The 16,197-nt window shown below is 47.0% G+C and overlaps 1 protein-coding gene across 1 annotated transcript in view; it reads right to left on the reverse strand.

Annotated features, from left to right (window-relative positions):
- The window catches only part of Bfsp2 (beaded filament structural protein 2), a 60,258-nt gene that overhangs the window by 43,529 nt on the left and 532 nt on the right, over positions 1-16,197 (reverse strand). The window lies entirely within an intron of this gene.

The raw sequence follows: 16,197 nt of genomic DNA on the forward strand, positions 1-16,197 counted from the left end.
TCTTTCTGGATCACACTGGTCCGTCTTTCTGGATCACACTGGTCTGTCTTTCTGGATCACACTGGACTGCCTTCCTGCCTCTGCCTGGAAGTCTCCTTCTCCTGACTACCTTGTGTAGAACTTCCCATTCTCTGCTCATCTCTGCCTAGCTGGCTTTCTCCAAATCATTTACTATGGATTGTGATGACTACCAAGGTTTTGTTTTGAGATGAAATCTTACTATATAGCCAAGGCTGGCCTAGAACACACATGCTCCCTACCTCGGCTGGCAGAATGCTGGGATTACCAGCGTGCTCTTACTCGTTCTTGCTTGCTGATTGACTAGGGAAAGCCCCATTATTGGCTGCGTAGGGTCTGGTATAGTAGATATAAGCTGAATTGACAAGCTGCCATGCTCTTTTGTGGAGAACCAAAACTGGGTAAGGCTTGCTTCCTAGACCCCGAAACGTCAGAGACGCCACTTGAGTCCAACCCGTGAATCACTCTCGTCATTTTCTCATTTGAATAGCTCCAAAGAAATCTGGTTCGAGCACTGTCAAGTCTCAGTGACCTTGGGGACTCTGACCTTGGGGACTCTGTTGGGTAGCCAGTTGAACCCCCTCTTACTGCTCACTTCCACTTTCCAGCCTCTGCCCCTTCCACTTGACCAGTGGTTGTCAACCTTCCTAATGCCGTGACCCTTTAGTACAATTCCTCATGAGGTGGTGACCCCCAACCATAAAATTGTCTTTGTTTCCACTTCATAACTGCAATTTTGAATCATAATGTAAACATCTGATATGCAGGACATACGTCCCCTGTGAAAGTCATAGGTGACCCATAGGTTGGAAAGCCCTACCCTATTCTGAGGTGTGCCCCCATAAACCCTCCCTCTTTAGCTTGCCGCTCAAGGCCCCTTATAACCTGACCTTGCTTATCTCTAGCTTTGCCTCTAGGGGCTGGACTATTTTTTGGCTAGCTCATCTAGATTCCAGCTCTGGCCTCATTCTATCCTTAGGGATGCCATGAGCAAGCCTTTCCCAGCCCTGCCTCCATACTTCCTTTTGCTAGGTGAGCTCCTATCCATCCCTCAAAGCCCAGTCCAGGCTGCCCTGGGCATCTCCTCAGTGGTCATGCTGTCTTGTATCCCCATCTTTTCCTGTCTTTTTTTCCCCCCACTGGCCTTTGCGTCCCTCTACCAGTGACTGTCCCTCATTCCTGCTTCAGCATTCAGTTTAGTGTTGAGGTGACAGCCATGGGCTTTCTCAAAGCCTGGCTCTTTTGTTCTGACCAACAACAATTTTAAAAAGCGAACATATATATTATAGAAGATTTCAAATGTATAATGATACACTGATGTAGAGAGATCAGAATTATTATTTCCCACATGTGTTTCAACAGTTAAAATCCTACGTCTATTTAAAGACCTCTGCTCTCATCAAGTTCTGACCTCACTTCAGAGGTCGTTATGCACATTTTATCTGGAATATTTATCAACATTTCATTAATCTTTGTGTTTTCTTGTTCTTGTGGTTCAGTTTTTAAAATTGTCAAGATACTACATATAGTCAGGCAGGTATACACACCATGGTACCCACATCGTGGAACACAGCTCTTGGGAGGCTAAGGCAGGAGGATCACAAGTTTATGGTCATCCAGGGCTACAGTAATGAGGCCATGTCTTGGAACAAAGCAAAAATGAAGGAAAAATACCTGTAAAAACTCCCCTGACCTGCAGGTGCACTAAACATGTGATTTTTAGAATCCAATAGCCCTAAAGACTGCATACAGTGGCATTCTCCTGCCTGAGTGCTTACTCCCCTGACACCCATTCAGCAGAGTCTGCTCTTCTTTGGTTTAACGCCAGTGCCATTCCCCCGTCTTTGTAGATGTCATGATTTCCAGCCTCTGACATGGCGCACTGACTTCCAGGCTGACTGTCTGGCTGTCACAGGCCACCTCCCTTCCTTTTTACGGGCTGTCTTGGTGATTATAAATAACCCAATTTCTTGTTGTATCAACCACGGACAGTTCCTTTCTCATATACTCTCCCCCTCTTATAAGCACAGATGTTTTATTTTCTAAGGTCAAAAGGCAGGACAAAAAAAACCCGGTTTAATTACCAGACGGCTGTATTATGGATGCCGGCATGAAATAGAGTTCCTTCCTGCGGAGAATTACGATGTAGGCGCCCCTGGCTGTCAGACACTTTGGGCGGATGGCCAACTTGTTGTTTTACTTCCCAGCTGAGCATCCTCAGCCTGCAAAATGCTTCCAGCTAGCCGGTTATTTTTCATGGCGCGCTCCCTCTCCAGGGCAGGCCAGCAAAAGTCTATGCTCAGCCATCTGCCTTCCCACTGGGATTAAACCACTGTCCTAACACCAAATAGTGCTGCTTCTCTTCTCTTCTTTTCTCATGAAGCAGGGCAGCTTTAGTGCAGCACTGCCAGGTGTATGCTGATCATAAATAGACATCTAGCCTATGGATGAGTAGGTGACATGCAGTTAAAGAGTCAAGCACGTGAAACGGAGAAATCAGTCACACACACCAGACCAATGCCGAGGAGATTAGTGAGAGGGGCATATGAAGAAGACAGAGGCCTCCCTAAAGGCTCTGGGAGGGAAATCTGCGAGGCCAGTCCAGAGCCAACCGGCAGCGCTACACAGCAGCTGGGGATTCTGCTTGTGTACTGCCCACAGCAAGCCTCAACTTTGCTATCAGTGGTCAGATAATATATATTCAGGCTCCACAGGTCACATGTCTCTGCTGCAATGCACCAACCCACCCCTCTTGGTGTGAAAGCAGTTAGAGATGATTAATAGACAGATGGGAAGGACTGCGTTTTAATAAAACCTGATTCACAGGGCTGGAGAAACGGCTCTGTGGGTAACGTGTAGCATGAAGATCTAGGTTTGGATCCTAGAACCTGTGTAAAACAGCTGGGCGTGGAGGCACACACCTGGAGCTCGCCTGCTAGTCAGTTTAGAACAGTGAGTTCCAGGTTCAAGGAGAGACCCTGTCTCAGAAAACAGGGTAGAGAGTCACCGAGGTAGATACTGTAATGGTCAAGTTGGCATGTTACTTGGCTGGGTTATAGTGCCTGGGTGTTTGGTTGATCATTATTCTGGATGTTTCTATGAGGGTAATTTTAGAAAAGATTAACAGTGTTTGGCGTGGTGGTGCAGTCTTCTTATTCTAGCTGCTTTGTAGACTGAGACAGGAGGTTGCAAATTCAAGGCATGCCTGGACTATAGGATAAGTTCAAGACCAGCTTGGGGATTTTAGTGAGACCCTGTCTTAAAATAAAAAGTAAGAAGAGACTGAGGGTTATATAGCTCAGTAGCAGAATACCAGACTAACATGTACCAGGCCCCAGGTTCAATCCTAGCGTCACCAAAGTACTGGTAGTAATGATAATGATAACAATGACATACTCAGTAGTATATTATTATTGTTATTATTATCATCATCATCTCAAGAAAGGGTTTTTCTGGATGTTCTGGAACTCTCTCTATAGCCAGGCTAGCCTCTAACTAAGAGATCCACCTGCCTCTCCCTCCTGAGTGCTGGGATTAAAGGCATGTGCCATCACTGCCTGATGGTTATTATATACATATGGCTTGTAATATATTATTATATATATTGCTTTCTGTAATGTGAATGATCCCCTTCCAGTCAGCGATATGAATGGATAAAATAGACACCAGTAGTCCCTGGGAAAACTGGACCCTGTCAGCAGACATTCTATGGATTGAACTGCACAAAGGGGTTTCAATTATATCTAAAATCTTTTGAGTTTTGCTTAAAATAAAGTGTGTCATATTTAAATTAAGGGTTGACATGCTGAGCACTGGGTACTCTTTTTATATTGAAATATTTCATAATTAAGAAAAAAACCAAAGTGACATTAAACAAAGTCAACTAGAAAAAAAAATGAACTGATCCAGGGGTCAACACATTTGGGGGTCTACTACAGAGATTCTCTCTGGGAAAGTGTGCTGGGACCGAGGTGGGAGCCCCTGGGAGTGAATGGGTTCAAAGGAGGACAGGTCCCTAGGGTAGCAGTCATGAGGTGGGGTACAGTTCGCTGCAGACCCGGGGAAAGGTGGGTGAGGCAGCTGTAGACAGGCCCAGGAGGCCATGGGGATGAGGACAGTCTACACTGCCCAGCTCCTCCCAGAGGTCCTTTCTGTGTGCTAAGAAGAAGCTACTTGGAAGCAGTTATTTTTAACTTTCCTCTGATGAGATTTATCTCCTAGGTGTTCACCCTTATCAGATGGACTTGTGGTACTCAGAAATCTGCAGGGCTCCAAGTTTCCGGGGCTCCTTTCTGATTTCAGGTGTGGCTCTCAGAGCAGATCCTTTGTGTGCGTGCATATCTCTGTCTGTATGTGTAGACACGTACCTGTCTGCACCTCTATGTACATACCTGTACAAGGAGGACAACCTTGGGTGTCGTTCCCCAGGGGTTCTCCATCTTTTTTTGTAGAGGTAGTGTCTCTCATTGGGATCTAGAGCTCACCAGTTGGCCCAGGCTGCCTGGCCAGGAACCCTGTGTCTCCCTAGCTCTGGAATTGCAAGCATGCACTGGGGCCAGGCCAGAGAGGTGGCTCTGCGGGTAAAAGTGCTTGCCAAGGAAGCCTGAGGACCTGAGTTTGGTACTCATAAAAAAGTCATCTGCAGCACCATGTCTGGTGATCATGCTGTTTTTGGTTACCAGTGATCAGATAAAAAACATGACCCCTCGTATTTCCACTCAGTGTCAGGGACAGGGTCTGCCTTCCACCGAGTGGGTTAAAAGGGATCCAGGGAGAGGTCCTTGGGTTTTGACCACACCTCCCGTGTCCCTCCTGGTCCGTATCTGTCACATGCCCAGCACTGTGCTGACACATCGCAATGTGACTGGACCCGTGTGTGGATGTGTTGATTCATCATTCCTCCTGAACTCCAGGGCCCAGGGTAATACGACTTTGGCTCTTTAATATTTGAATTCTCATCTTGCCTGGTACATGGCAGACTGCATTCAAAGCCTCAGAAATGAGCAGAATAAAAGGGAATGTGAGACAGCCCCATAGCAACTACTGTGATAAATGTCACACTGTCAGGCTGCTACAAGGAAGGGGGCAGGGCCAATGCATGCCACCATCGTGAAAGATTCTGTACTTAAGTGTGACACTAATTACATACACAGGCTGAGAAGTAGTAGTCTAATCTCACCCTGACAAAGCCTTCCTCCCTCCCGCTGTATTCCTGTAAGCTTCAGAAGGACCACAGCCATGATGGCAGCTGCAATTATCTCCTTCCTCTTCAGAGGGGGAGGCGCAGGTGGGATGAACCTGGGAAAGGATTTGAAGAATAGGATTTCGAACTTGGAGCTCTGCTTCTAAATTCAAGCTCTGGCCTAAATCCCAAAAGCAACCACAAAATGAAACTCAGAGAGTAAAGGGGTTTCTTCTGTCTCAAACAGCAACAGCAGACAACAGGGCCGGACATATGGGCTATGCATTGTCTCAGCACAAATGGAGGTTTTATGGTTGATTTTGAATTCATAAGAAATTGAGACCTGTCATGGAGATTCTGACATGATCGGGTTGGCTGCAGTGTGGCATGGATTGTGCGGCTGGCCTCCCAAATCAAGGTGGCTCTAATAGAGAGAGGATTTGAGGAGTCCAGAACTTGACACCCAAGGGACATTTGCAAGGGCCTGGAGAGGCTCAGTTCGCACCTCAGCTCCTAGAGCAACCAGAAGGTGGCACCCCTTGCTAAGCGGCAACAGCCTGGGATTCCTCCCTGCACCCCCTACTCCGGCTCATCGAGGGCCTCCTTCAGCTCTGGGTTTGGTTCAGAGGCCACTCCGGGATTGCTGGCCACAAAGCGACACCAGGGGCCCATCCCTATGTGCCACTGTATAGATGCTATCTGTACTCCTTCCCCTATGGAGTCTGCTGGACAGACTGACTAGAAATGCTATGCACGTTCATGGTTATTATTATTTAACATTCACAAACGATGGCACCGGTTACTCCAAGTTAATTTGAATGCTCATTATGCCCAGACACTATAATAAAGGTTTGAAATAAAATTTTTAAGACTCACAACAACCCTGTGTAAGAATTCTATCTTCGTTTTACAGATCATAGCATTGCATTCAGAGAGGCTGAGGTTATAGGTCACAAAGTCAGTCAATGGCAAAGCCAGAATGTGAGCTCAGTTCTTTAGAGGATCTGTAGCACACACTATAAGCTGCTGCCATGGATTGACTCATCTTCCTTCCTGCCTGACTTCCTCTTGGTCTTCCCTTGCCTTCCTGCCGTCCTTCGGTCCTTTCCTGTTTTCTGGTATCATGTCGTCATTGCAAAATGCAAGGAAGACCTTACTGCACTTCTGCTACTGGGGATTCTCAGTGTATTGAGCAGGCTGAGAATGACTGCCATGGACTTGGCCCACAAGGGAGGGTTTGCCAGGGGACCAGGGTTGGAATGGCCATTTGCTTATAGGACGATGAGGGCAGCTCATGAATATTCATTGCCACCTACTTGCAGGCAGGCACAGCGCTGCTAGGGCTGGCCAACCCAGGAATCCTAGCTGTGTATTGGTTTAATTTAATCTGGGTTTTTATGAACTCAGATCATATGTGGACTTGGTTTGCTCTCATTTAACCCATAGACAAGTTTATCCAGCAACACCTGAGACATACCCTGGCAGGTATGTGAGGTTAATTAAACAGGTGTTTCATCTCTTCTGGGACACACAGGTCGCCATCAGAATCTTAGGAATGAAAGGGCCACATGGGCCAAGCATTCCCACCTGGCTAGCCACAGAGGCAAGGTTTCAAAGCATTGAGGGGATGAGGGAAGGGTGCAGCTCTTTCTTAGTTTTTGCCTGCGGCACAGGAGGCAGAATGGTCTGTCGTGGGAGGCTTGGGAGGTCAGAGAATTTTACAGATGAACCTCTGAGTAAAAGGGATTTGTCTAATGGGCTCAAAGCCAGGGAGCAACCAGAGAGGTCAGTGAAATTCATCCCTTCAGGCCCATGAAGAGGACCCTGTCATATGTCTTCTAGGGTCACGAACTGGAATCTGACTTACTTCCTGAGACCTGGGGAGAAAAGGGTTCAGAGAGGTAGTGTAAACTGGCCCAGTCACACAGTAACTGTGTCCCCTGCACCATGAGCAGTTCTCTCCCGGGCGGTCTGCCCCACAGCTGGCCCCAGGGAATTCCAAGCTCCACATGATTTGATAGAGGGCAGAATATCATTTCAAACGAAGAAAGAAGGAGTTTAGATACAAAAATATCGGCAGTTGTGGACTTTTGAGGTGACGTTTGGAGAACTAGAAGAGGATGTGAGAAGTCAGGAATATATGGTACAACAATAACAACAACAACAACAACACAAAACAAAAACAAAGCAACCAACAGCGGCCGCTATGGCTCGCACTGCAGACTGCCCCAAGAGTCAATGAAATCCTATTCCTAGGACTGCTTCTGAGACACGGTCTTTGCAGATGTAGTAAGTGATGATGAAGCTATTGGGGCAGGGCTTGATCTTGAGTGATTTGTGACGTCCTTCACGCCAAGGGAAATCTGCATCTGGACATCCAGGGGATGAGGGCAGAGACGAAGTGGTGCAGCCACAAGCTGAGAACTGTCAGCCATTTCCTTCAGGGCTGGAGTCCCAGCAAGGTGCTTCATGAAGCAGCTGAGAGGCTCTGCCTTTTAAAGGCACAGCAGGGCTAAAGAAACTCATCAGCCCTGGGCTTCCAGAGTCCTGGGAGGTATATAGGACATTAGAGACCTTAGGATATTAGCTCTGTTGGTTTGGCCTTTTGTGCTGTGGATAGGGAGACCGAGGAAGCCTGGTGTGGTGGATGTGAAGAAGTCAGACCACAGCTCTGCAGTCGGCAGCCAGCACTGGCCTGTGAATGTTCACAGCCTGGCCATCATCAGATGTGGCATTCTGGGATGGTGGAGAGAGGCAGAGACTAGGGCCTGTGGTGGTTATATCAGAACAGAAGCAAGGATCTTCTTGAACACAGGTCTTAATAGGGCTGAGCAGCTGCTGTTTCTGCTACCCTCTGGCTGCCTTTCTCAGCCTCTCTCCTTCTGGGTAAATATTAGTGTGGTTTCCAGTCACCAGGCAACCCCACCTTGAGAGCAAGCCTTTTCTTTCCCCAGGGTTCCTCTTTCAGACACATTAGGTATCGCCAGAATGATTCTTTGTGGCTATAGTATGCTCATGGTCTTGTCCCTGAGAGAATATTCTCTGTCATCTTTGGTGGCTTTCAACAGGCTCGGGTCTCCTAGACTGAGAGAGAACCTCAGTGGGGGCACCACCTAGGCTCCAACACCCGGTGTCACCTCACACTACATTCAAAGAGCCCTTAGTCTCTGGACTGGCATGAAACTCAGCGTTAGGGGGCAGCAGAGGGCCCAGAGCCCACCCTGCAAACTCTGGAAACCCCACAGCAGATCTCTCCCTCCCACACAGGCTGCTGCCCACCTCCCAGGAAACAGTGGCTTGGGGAAGTTGGAATCATGCACCCCAGGGACCCCCTGAGTTCCAGTGAGATGAAGGTGTCCTGCCTCTAGGGCTGACTGCTCGGCACATTATTTTATTCTGAGCCTGAACATCATTGCAAAAGAAAAAGATAGAATCCCAAGGGAGACCTCGCCATTCCCGGAAAGCAAAGCTATTAAACTTTCAAGCCAGTCTGGAGCTGACTGAAGAGCTGGAAGGTGCCCCAGCTTCCTGCATCCTAGTTACAGCTCTTAGTTCTGAGTCATGGCTGTGCCTGCGGGAAGATCAATCTACCGTTTGTGATATGGCCTTCTAGATGAAAAGAGGTGGAAAAGGAGAGCTGTGTAGACCCGTCCCACAGGTTAAGCACCTCACAGCGGCCGGCGCTGCTCCATTTTAACAGGCAGAGGGTTTTCAAAGTAGACCGTGGGGTTCTAGAGAGGTCCCTCTGGATTTATAAATGAAGGCGCCAGGGAGCTTTAGCAATATCTTGTGGGGACTGGAGGCAAACAACACCGAGGAGATCCTGCCCGTGATAGAAACTCACAGAGGAGTGAATTTCTGTAGGCCTCAGTTTCTTTATAAATTAGGGGTCAGGAGGCTGAGGTGGGAGGATCATGAGTTTGAGACTCCTATCTCAAGAACCAAATATCATGATAAACTGAACAAAAGTACAGCTAGAGGCTATTGTCTGAATTGTGCCCCCTTGATCCACCGTACCCTCCAAGCCAAACAACCACCATGGTGGGGAGTTCAGCTGTGCTGCCTGCAAAAATCAGCCCAGCTGGGCTTGTCGAAGCGTGGGGAGGGTCATAGGACCCTCACCTGGGCATCCAGCTGCTCCCTACCGCCTGGTGTACGCAGCATTGCCCGGATTGCATGTGGTCTCGGGGAGGAGCTAGAGTATATAAGGAAGATTAGTGGCAGGGGCTCCGTCTAGGTGGCCCTGGAAAAGTCATCGTCTCTTTTGGGTAAAGCATCCACGTTCCAGTAAGTAACCCCTCATCTGGGCTCTTTAAGGGAGCCTGATAAACTCAATGGCTCTCCACAGTTGACTTTTGGGGTGTTAGAAGGAGGGGTAGACATTGCTTATGTCTCCCCTGGGAAGGATTTTTGCAAGAGAAGTTCATCTCATCATGTGGATAAATAACCAAGGTTCTAGTAGGAGACATACTTGATGCTCTGGTTTTCATGGCAAATGAACAATAAAAAATGTCACCTGCTAGTTAGCACTGCTCAGAGCTGCCCCCCGAGGGGGCCCTGTCTTGAGGTGAGGGGAAGCTAACAAAGATGTCCTAAAGTTTAAGGGAGGGTGAAACTTAAGGTAGGGTGTGATACCTAGAAAGGTTCTGGCCTGGTGGGCCTGGCGGGGGGGACTGGGGAGGAGAGAGAAGGGGAGGGAAAACCCTGCCAGGGCTGGGCCAGTTAGTGTTCAGACAGTGGCTTATCTTCTGCCCAGCGTCTCCAGAGCCTAGCTCATGCCCCTTCTTCTCACTACACTGCAGTGTCTCTGCCAAGACTGTCAATTATGCAATGGACCCTGAAATAAATAGATACGTAAATAAATAAATTGTAAGTTGTTTTCCAACAGCCAGCCAGTATGAAAGGGGGGGGGGTCCTTGGCGGCTCTTCATTACCTCCCGCTGACGGCTGAAGCAACTCCTCGTTTCTGCTGAATAATGCATCTGTGGTCGCCAGGCTCGCTCGTTTAAAGCAGACAAATGAGTCTTTCTGAGCAGCTCCCCTGGCAGACAAGGATGAACGAGGTCTTATTTGCCTAAATGAAGTCCTCAGCTTCAGTGGCTCAACCTCAGGCCCCCGGGGGCCGCTGGGGACCCAGTGCCACTTTCTGCCTGCCTCAGCCACTCTCTCTTCCCAACCACCCATTTCTCCTCGGCTCTTGTGCCAGCTGCCTGGATTAAGTTTTAATTTGTTTTTTTTCTGGAGAGTGTGGTCCGTTAGCAGGCCCCTCCTACTGCTCTTAAATATGGATGTCTGTGTCTGGAGAAACCTGTTGGGATGGGGCTATTCTTCTCTGAGGACATAGCTATGGATAGATCCTGATTCTGTGAGGCTTAGAGAACTTCCCTGCTTTGACTTGGAAGGATCTAGATTCCTTGGAAGCCATTGTATTTTATAAGATGAAACATTTTTTTCTTTTCCCTGGTGTTGGGATTAAGATCAGGACCTTGCACACGCTAGGCAGGTGCTCTTCCACTGAGCCGTCTTTCTCAATCCTAAGGTTAATGTTCTCACAATAGTGAAGCGTATACAGCTGAAAGAAAGTCCATTGCTGAGACAGGTAGGGGACCTCCATAACCCATAACCCAGGGGCAAAAGGCAAGTAAAATCTGGGCTCTTCACCCATTGTCCATTAAAAGCAAACTTCTCATAGGGTTCGTTGTAAAATGTTAGATTAGGCCACAGAATGTTCACAGATGTAAAGTTCCTATGTAAACAAGGCTAAAGCTCGTGGAGTTCAAGATGTCCATGCCAATAACAAGCAAAGACGAGGGGAACTGGCTGCAGAAAAGTCCCTACAAGGCACCTGATTTTATTTGCTCTTGGTTTGGGAGGTCACAGAGCTGGGCGACACATTGTCAGCTTCCCATTGGCTCTTTTATAGATAGCACCTGCAACATGGGGGCTAGATTAGTTGTCCACGTTCACATTCCTTCGAGACACTTGAAGGCTGCCCTGCTGAAACCTGTCTGCTCGAGCCTAGAGTTAACTGGTAGATGGCGAAAGCAGATCGAAGCTCGGCATCCCTGCCCTCCTAGGCTTGTTTATTGTGGTGGTGGGGAGGGAATCCAGGCCTGTGCACGCCAGGCAAGTGATCTGCCTCTCACTACCAATCTAGTCCCTTGGTGCTTTGGGGCTGGCTTCAAAGTCACAATCCCCCTGCCTCTGCCCCCGAGTACTCAGATTACAGGCTTGGGCCACCATGCCCTGCAAGTTATAGAGTCTTTATAGTATGTTTAAATATCTGCCACCCTCTTTATTTCCCCCTTGCTCTATTTTATTTTCTTTTCTGGATCTTTTAATCTTTTTGTTCCTACAAATAACATTTATGGTCAACTTACCTAGCTAAAGGTGAAAGAAACTGGAATAAAAAATAGAATTTGCATTAAATTTATAAATTTAATTTGCATTAAATGTATCAATTCTAATTTTTAATCTATTTTGCATTAACTTTATATATTTGCATTAAATTTCTAAAATAACTCAGGGAAGCTGCTGTCTTTAAGTTACCAAATCTTTCAATTTAGGTATATGATGTTTCTTTTCTTTTGTTCAAGACTTTGGGTTTTTGAAAGGGTTATATCCATAGAATTTGGATCTTTAAGTTTCTTCAGAGGCATTTTATATTAGAATACGATAAATGAATTTATCAGTTCAGTTATTTTATATATACATATATACTTATTTACATATATGAACAACATGTTTTGGTGGAATTCTATAACCTGTGACTTAATTAAAGTTTATTGTTTGTTGTACAATTTTTACATTGATCTCTCTAGGTTTTTTAGAAAGAACCAGCATTTTTCTCTTCCTTTCTAATTCTTACACTTTTCTATTCTGATTGCATAGGCCACCATCTCTAACCAGTTCCACATTAGCAAACGGAGTATATATTCTTTCCTTAATTCTAATTTCCCAAGTGGGCCTCTAATGCATCCTCTTTAGAGATACTTTATCATGTCAAAGACATCTCCAGAAACCCTCATTACCACGAGAAACCTAGATATACAGACATCTTTGCAGAAGCCGACTGACTTAAGGTCATGTAGGTGGCAAGTGACAGGGTTTGAGCTTAACCTTGGGACCATTTGGTTTCAAAGTTCCCAGACTTTGTACCACTTATGTTTTTCATTACATGGACCAACGTGTCCCCCATTCTTCAACAAGAGCCCCACATTGCAAGGTATTCTAAGATTTAAGAGTGACTGAATGGGGTGTATGAGCCACAGGTTTGCCTCTCTGTGCTTTTTCAGCCTTCTCAGATACTCTATATAGCCAGACCTCTTAGGAAATCAGAGGTTTCCCTTCTTAGGAAACAACTTAAGACTACCTCTAAGTATCGGCCGCATGTTCCCTTTCCTTCCCGGACTTACTGAAAATGTTCTGCCAATCTTAGCCATCCCTGTCCCTAAGAATTTCCCAAAATATCTGCTCCTCTATGTCATGATGTTTTTAACCACACTGTAGGGTCCTACAAAGCTTAGCTGGCAGTCACTGCCCCACAGTCTAGCCTGCCAAACTATATTTTATCAGAAATATAAATTGATTGATCAAGATGTGGAGGTACAAGTCTATAATCCTAGCACCTGGGAGGCTGAGACAGGAGAATTGTTGCAAGTTTGAGTCTAGCCTGGGCTTACATAGTAGTTGCCATTCTAGCCAGGACCCTGTATCAACAAACACACAGCGCACACATGCACATGCATACATGTGTGCACATTAAACGAGAAAAGGAAGAGCAATTGAATATTTCCCTTGGGAAATACATGTAGGGTTTTGTAGACACTAACACAGCCCAGAGTTCTGCTCTGCCCCTCTGGCCTCCTTTCAGAGACAACAGGGTGTTGGTCTCAATGCTGACCCCACTGCCTTTTTCACCTAGTGGGTGAGGTCAGCTGTCAGTGTCGTTGCAACGCCAGGCCCACAGCCTCCATGGTGAGAGAATGGGGCACTGAACGGCACCCTCAGCCTTCTAGCAGTTTCTCCAAACAGACAAATGTTCAGCATATAGGCTGTCTCCCCAAGGGAGAGAAAATAGCCAATTTAGAACCCCAGTTCTTAGACCTTTCAATAATTTTGATTTCAGTTTGCCTTCTCCCTGTGGAGAGCCCAGTACCTCTCCTCCATATCCAGTTCTAGAACTCCACATCCCCTGCTCTTCCCCAGGGAGTTTCTCCCTCACCCTGGCTGAGCTCCCACGTGCACTGACATTCACTACACCAATGTTCATCTCAGCTATTTTATCTGCAGCTGGGCACAGGGAGGTCTCTCGGCGCAAGCTTGTGTTTGGCTATTGAGGAGAAAAGAATCTGTTGCTGCCAGAGCTGGTTCTGGATTGGAACCTGCTTGATAGGAAAAGTCAGGAACTCAGAGCAAGGAAGCAGAGCCTCCTCCCCCTGGACCAGGAGTTGGGTTTTCTGGTCCTTTGGTCTCAGAGGTCACCCCCTGGGACTTTTCCCACTTGCTTTCAATGCTGAGCAGGAGAAGGGGCCTGAGTGGTTCTAAGGCTGAGTAATCAGGAACGTGAATCTTAATATCGAGGAAGAGAATGGGGAGAAGGGGGTTGTGTCTGTTCCTATCTAGGCATTCATGGATGCTTTAGAGGAAAATGGCTGCCACTTTGGACTTTGACCACTAGGAGCAGAAGCTGAAGTCTTGGTGTCCATTCTTCATGACTGTTCTATTGAGGTGTTTTATAGCTGTCTAGTCTATGGGTTACAGAGTTGCTGGATTGTGGAGACATTATTAAATCCACAGTTTGTGGATGAGAAATTGAGGCTTAGGCACTATAAAAGTTTTCGTAGCCAGTTGCAATATGCAGCTTCTCACTAGGCTCTGTGGTTGAACTTTCTAACCATGCCGGGATGTCTGGTTCCCTCCCGGCACATGTGCATGGCATCCAGGTGTCATACTGTCCAGCAGATGCTGCTGGGCTGGAATATCTGGGATAGTCTAGGGGTTAATATGTTATACGTATCTGAAATCTAGATGGTTGCAGGGACTCCCTGAGGATTGGCTACCTCTTAGACAGGCTGTGAGGCCCTGGAAGTTTGGGGCTCTCCCTCACAACAATGTGGGCAGAACAGCTACACCAGCCAGAGGATAGTGTTGTACCTTCCTTCTCTGGGGTGTATGTGTGCTGAGAACCGTGAAGGAGAAGCATCATGGGATGAAATGGGGACTCCATGTCTGCCCCTGCTTGATACCGCCCAACCACACACAGATAGTTTGTGACTTTCAGGCTGCATGCCTGACTCCAGGGAACAAATGGGATTGAGCTGCTTCTGGCTAGATTAGAGACTGATTTAGTGTGCAGGGATCCCAAGGCCAGCATGTGGGGAGGAAGGGGAGAGAGAGAAGTCAGCTTCCCACAGAGAGACCAGCTATGTTGGTACGATTCCAGCCTTGAGACCACAGCTTGAGGGCAGAACTGATGGGTGAGCTTGGATCTCTACAGAAATTATCCCAGAGAATAGGACGCAGCCCTGACCAAGTGAGGAGGACGGGAGGCCTCTGCATCCCTGCCCGTCAAGATGACTAACTGCTCTACGTAGTGATCCGAAGGAATAGAATCCAAGTAAAGCAAAAACGTCAAGTCCTTCATCTCATAACCACATCCCAAGGGCTCGGATGGAACAGAGAGTGTTGCGTAGCTCTTTTCCTGAGTTGAAATCCCTCCCTTTGGGAGGGAGGAGGGTGGTTCCTAAGATCAGGAAGCTTAAGAAAACTTAATGAGTTCAGCAAGTTATGAGTGCCCCCTCCCCCAGTTATATATGCATGCGATAAACCCTTGTTAAGGAAGAGAGACTTCCACAGAGCTGCCTGAAAGTTGGGCAGGGCGCTCCAGGGATGCAGCTTTCATGAGCATCACCCATGTGCTTTTCAGGGATGCAGCTTCCTTTGAATCAATTATACTCCTGTAAGTAACCCCAATGATCTCACTGGTCACTAAGCTAGATTTGAGTAGACTTTTTGATCTGTTGGTGGCACCCTGTCTGGGATGCAAGTGTACTTGTTCCTATCTGCCCAGGAGAAATCACACAACAGACGGCCAAGACTAAGACGTTTCTGCCATCCAGAAAGTTCTATTTAAATCTAAACTGTTGTGCTGGTATTTTTATATTGATTTTGTGCTGAAATAATTTTTGCTATATTGAGTTAAATGAGATAATATTAACACCAACTTCACCTATTTTTACACATGTACACACAAGTACACCCCTAATAGGCAGTAGAAAACTGAAAATTAATCAGTATACCATATTCCCATTGATCCCTATTGCCTGTTATACGTGGGTACAGAAGCACACCTTCATTTAGCCATCTTTTAATAGCACATCCACTCAATGGTATTTGGTTCTATGATGGCTTGAAAACACTTGACAGTGACAGTGACAGAGGCAGCCCCAGATAACAGCACAAATGCAACTTTGAGGAGAGAAAAGGCCAGGTTCAGATATCGGCTATGTCTTTCTATTACAGTGGTTCTCAACCTTCCTAAGGCTGCAACCCTTTTTAATACAGCTCCTCATGCTGCGGTGACCTCCCCCCAACCTTAAAAGTATTTCATTGCTACTTCATAACTGTAACTTTGCTACTGTTATGAATCATAATGTAAATCTCTGATCTGCAGGATGTCTGCTATGCGGCCCCCAAGGGGTTACAACCCATGGGTTGAAAACTACAGCTCTGTTAGCTTGTGAACCTGGGCCATGTACATGGTTTTCTTATTTGAAAAGTGTACACAGTGCTAGTCTGGTCACAGAGCACTGTTGGAATGACTTGGGGGTGGTACATGTGCTATGCCTGGGGGTCCTGGCCCCTTGTCAGCCTCAGTGAATGGCAGCTAAGGTTATTATTAGACCGAGACCGCCGGCAGTCTGGGTACAAGAGTGGTCAGCTTTCTTGGCCTCAGACTCCTCCCCATCTTTTCTGCAGCCTTCAGCATCCCCTCT

The sequence above is a fragment of the Microtus ochrogaster genome, unplaced genomic scaffold (genome assembly GCF_000317375.1).
Source record: "Microtus ochrogaster isolate Prairie Vole_2 unplaced genomic scaffold, MicOch1.0 UNK33, whole genome shotgun sequence".
In the NCBI taxonomy this organism is placed as follows: Eukaryota; Metazoa; Chordata; class Mammalia; order Rodentia; family Cricetidae; genus Microtus; species Microtus ochrogaster.